This window comes from Somniosus microcephalus, unplaced genomic scaffold, assembly GCF_052327205.1.
Source record: "Somniosus microcephalus isolate GS21.2 unplaced genomic scaffold, FLI_Smic_1.0 unresolved_chr1, whole genome shotgun sequence".
NCBI classification, from domain to species: Eukaryota; Metazoa; Chordata; class Chondrichthyes; order Squaliformes; family Somniosidae; genus Somniosus; species Somniosus microcephalus.
Genome location: NW_028225179.1, coordinates 132,317,061 through 132,321,957, shown reverse-complemented (window position 1 = coordinate 132,321,957; position 4,897 = coordinate 132,317,061).

The following is a 4,897-nucleotide window of genomic DNA, read 5'->3' as shown; positions in this document are numbered from 1 at the left end:
TACAGTGTCCCATCAAACACTCCCAGGGCAGGTACAGCATGGGTTAGATACAGAGTAAAGCTCCCTCTACACTGTCCCATCAAACACTCCCAGGACAGGTACAGCACGGGTTAGATACAGAGTAAAGCTCCCTCTACACTGTCACCATCAAACACTCCCAGGGCAGGTACAGCACGGGTTAGATACAGAGTAAAGCTCCCCCTGTACAGTCCCATCAAACACTCCCAGGGCAGGTACAGCACGGGTTAGATACAGAGTAAAGCTCCCTCTACACTGTCCCCATCAAACACTCCCAGGGCAGGTACAGCACGGGTTAGATACAGAGTAAAGCTCCCTCTACACTGTCCCCATCAAACACTCCCAGGGCAGGTACAGCACGGGTTAGAAGCAGAGTAAAGCTCCCTCTACACTGTCCCCATCAAACACTCCCAGGGCAGGTACAGCACGGGTTAGATACAGAGTAAAGCTCCCTCTACACTGTCCCATCAAACACTCCCAGAGCAGGTACAGCACGGGTTAGATACAGAGTAAAGCTCCCTCTACACTGTCCCATCAAACACTCCCAGGACAGGTACAGCACGGGTTAGATACAGAGTAAAGCTCCCTCTACACTGTCCCATCAAACACTCCCAGGACAGGTACAGCACGGGTTAGATACAGAGTAAAGCTCCCTCTACAGTGTCCCATCAAACACTCCCAGGGCAGGTACAGCACGGGTTAGATACAGAGTAAAGCTCCCTCTACACTGTCCCATCAAACACTCCCAGGACAGGTACAGCACGGGTTAGATACAGAGTAAAGCTCCCTCTACACTGTCCCATCAAACACTCCCAGGGCAGGTACAGCACGGGTTAGATATAGAGTAAAGCTCCCTCTACACTGTCCCATCAAACACTCCCAGGACAGGTACAGCACGGGTTAGATACAGAGTAAAGCTCCCTCTACACTGTCCCATCAAACACTCCCAGGACAGGTACAGCACGGGTTAGATACAGAGTAAAGCTCCCTCTACAGTGTCCCATCAAACACTCCCAGGGCAGGTACAGCACGGGTTAGATACAGAGTAAAGCTCCCTCTACACTGTCCCATCAAACACTCCCAGGGCAGGTACAGCACGGGTTAGATACAGAGCAAAGCTCCCTCTACAGTGTCCCATCAAACACTCCCAGGGCAGGTACAGCATGGGTTAGATACAGAGTAAAGCTCCCTCTACACTGTCCCATCAAACACTCCCAGGACAGGTACAGCACGGGTTAGATACAGAGTAAAGCTCCCTCTACACTGTCACCATCAAACACTCCCAGGGCAGGTACAGCACGGGTTAGATACAGAGTAAAGCTCCCCCTGTACAGTCCCATCAAACACTCCCAGGGCAGGTACAGCACGGGTTAGATACAGAGTAAAGCTCCCTCTACACTGTCCCCATCAAACACTCCCAGGGCAGGTACAGCACGGGTTAGATACAGAGTAAAGCTCCCTCTACACTGTCCCCATCAAACACTCCCAGGGCAGGTACAGCACGGGTTAGATGCAGAGTAAAGCTCCCTCTACACTGTCCCCATCAAACACTCCCAGGGCAGGTACAGCACGGGTTAGATACAGAGTAAAGCTCCCTCTACACTGTCCCATCAAACACTCCCAGAGCAGGTACAGCACGGGTTAGATACAGAGTAAAGCTCCCTCTACACTGTCCCATCAAACACTCCCAGGACAGGTACAGCACGGGTTAGATACAGAGTAAAGCTCCCTCTGCACTGTCCCATCAAACACTACCCGGGCAGGTACAGGACAGGTTAGATACAGAGTAAAGCTCCCTCTACAGTGTCCCATCAACACTCACAAGGTAGGTACGGCACGGGTTTGATACAGAGTAAAGCTCCCTCTACACTGTCCCATCAAACACTCCCAGGGCAGGTACAGCACGGGTTAGATACAGAGTAAAGCTCCCGCTACACTGTCCCATCAAACACTCCCAGGGCAGGTACAGCACGGGTTAGATACAGAGTAAAGCTCCCGCTGCACTGTCCCATCAAACACTCCCAGGGCAGGTACAGCATGGGTTAGATACAGAGTAAAGCTCCCTCTACACTGTCCCATCAAACACTCCCAGGGCAGGTACAACACGGGTTAGATACAGAGTAAAGCTCCCTCTACACTGTCGCATCAAACACTCCCAGGGCAGGTACAGCACGGGTTAGATACAGAGTAAAGCTCCCTCTACACTACCCCATCAAACACTCCCAGGACAGGTACAGCACGGGTTAGATACAGAGTAAAGCTGCCTCTGCACTACCCCATCAAACACTCCCAGGGCAGGTACAGCATGGGTTAGATACAGAGTAAAGCTCCCTCTACACTGTCCCATCAAACACTCCTAGGGCAGGTACAGCATGGGTTAGATACAGAGTAAAGCTCCCTCTACACTGTCCCATCAAACACTCCTAGGGCAAGTACAGCACGGGTTAGATACAGAGCAAAGCTCCCGCTACACTATCCCATCAAACACTCCCAGGACAGGTACAGCACTGGTTAGATACAGAGTAAAGCTCCCTCTACACTGTCCCATTAAACACTCCCAGGGCAGGTACAGCATGGGTTAGATACAGAGTAAAGCTCCCTCTACACTGTCCCATCAAACACTCCCCGGGCAGGTACAGCATGGGTTAGATACAGTGTAAAGCTCCCTCTACACTGTCCCAATACACACTCCCAGGGCAGGTACAGCATGGGTTAGATACAGAGTAAAGCTCCCTCTACACTGTCCCATCAGACACTCCCAGGGCAGGTACAGCTTGGGATAGATACAGAGTAAAGCTCCCTCTACACTGTCCCATTGAACACTCCCAGGGCAGATACAGCACCGGTTAGATGCAGAGTAACTCTCCCTCTACACTGTCCCATCAAACACTCCCCGGGCAGGTACAGCACAGGTTAGATACAGAGTAAAGCTCCCTCTACAGTGTCCCATCAACACTCACAGGGCAGGTACGGCACGGGTTTGATACAGAGTAAAGCTCCCTCTACACTGTCCCATTAAACACTCCCAGGGCAGGTACAGCACCGGTTGGATGCAGAGTAAAGCTCCCTCTACGCTGTCCCATCAAACACTCCCCGGGCAGGTACAGCACAGGTTAGATACAGAGTAAAGCTCCCTCTGCAGTGTCCCATCAAACACTCCCAGGGCAGATACAACACTGGTCAGATACAGAGTAAAGCTCCCTCTGCACTGTCCCATCAAACACTCCCAGTCCTGGTCCAGCACGGGTTAGATACAGAGTAAAGCTCCCTCTGCACTGTCCCATCAAACACTCCCAGTCCTGGTCCAGCACGGGTTAGATACAGAGTGAAGCTCCCCCTACACTGACCCATCAAACACTCCCAAGGCAGATACAGCACGGGTTAGATACAGAGTAAAGCTCCCTCTACACTGTCCCATCAAACACTCCCAGGGCAGGTACAGCATGGGTTAGATACAGAGTAAAGCTCCCTCTACACTGCCCCATCAAACACTCCCAGGGCAGATACAGCATGGGTTTGATGCAGAGTAAAGCTCCATTTAAACCATCCCAAAGCTATCTCGCCATCCCCAACCTCAAAAGAACATTTCTCCTGAACAGTGTGAGGTTATGCTATTGCTCACAGCAGCCGTCCTTGATGAGTGAGTTTGACAAATGGTTGTGAATTAGAAGCTGTGGTGTGCTGTGGGCCTGTGCTCACCAGGAGCTTCACTGAGAGGACTTTGTGACAAGACTGTGCATCTAATATATTCCATGTTTCACAGAGTGCAGTCTTTTGATGACGTGCGCCAAACCCAAGAGGGAGCAATTATTTTCAGATATCTCGTTATGCTGGCGCCTTGCAGCGAGGTGGAGCTGAACTCATTGACGGGGCAGAGCTGGCACATGTTGCCTGGAAGAGCGCTGACACAGCAGCTCTCTCCGCTTCCCCCGACGCTCCTTCATTCTCTGTAAAGAATAATTTGCTCTTGTTAAAACTCAAGAGAGTGAAAAGTTGAGTGAGGTGAGTGTCATTGTCATTGTTGATGTCCTCCCTGCAGAGCAATGAGCAAGTTTAAGTTGCCTTTGAGTTCCCGGTCCAATCTGATTTTCTTAATTGGAATTGTTTAAACCTCCCCTTGCTCCCCGCCCCCTGCCGTTTTGTGTACTGGGGAGGTGGGGGGGCTGGACAATTCCCTTTATGGGGGAGAGGTTGCCCCCAAGTTGCTGCTTCCTCTACTCAATGACCCTGCGCTGTATTATACACGGCTAATGAGGCTATAATTTAGGCTGACACTCCCTGTGCAGCACCGAGGGGCGAGCGCTGCACTGTCGGAGGTGTCGTCTTTCGAGGCCCTGTCTGACGTCGCAAGTGATTGGAAAAATCCCCATGGATTGAAAGCAGAGCGGGCGAGTTCTCCCCGATGTCCTGGACTGATAATTATCTCTCAGTCAACGTCACTAAAAATCAGATTATCTGGTTGTTATCTCATTGAATCTATTATTAGGGATGTCGTAATAAGGCATAATATGACTGGACAGAGTGAGCAGGGATTTATGAAAGGGAAATCGTGTTTGACAAATCTGTTAAGTTTTGTGAGGTTGTCACAAGCAGGGTAGATAAGGGGGAACCAGTGGATGTGGTGTATTTGGATTTTCAAAAAGAATTTGATAAAGTTGTCACAGAAGAGGTTAATACACAAAATTAGGGCTCACAATATTGGAGGTAATATACTAGCACGGATTGAGGATTGGTTAACGGACAGAAAACAGAAAGTAGGAATAAACGGGTCATTTTTGGGTTGGCAGGCTGTAACTAGTGGGGTACAGCAAGAGTCAGTGCTTGGGGCCTCAGCTATTCAGAATCTACATCAATGACTTAGATGAGGGGACTGAATGTA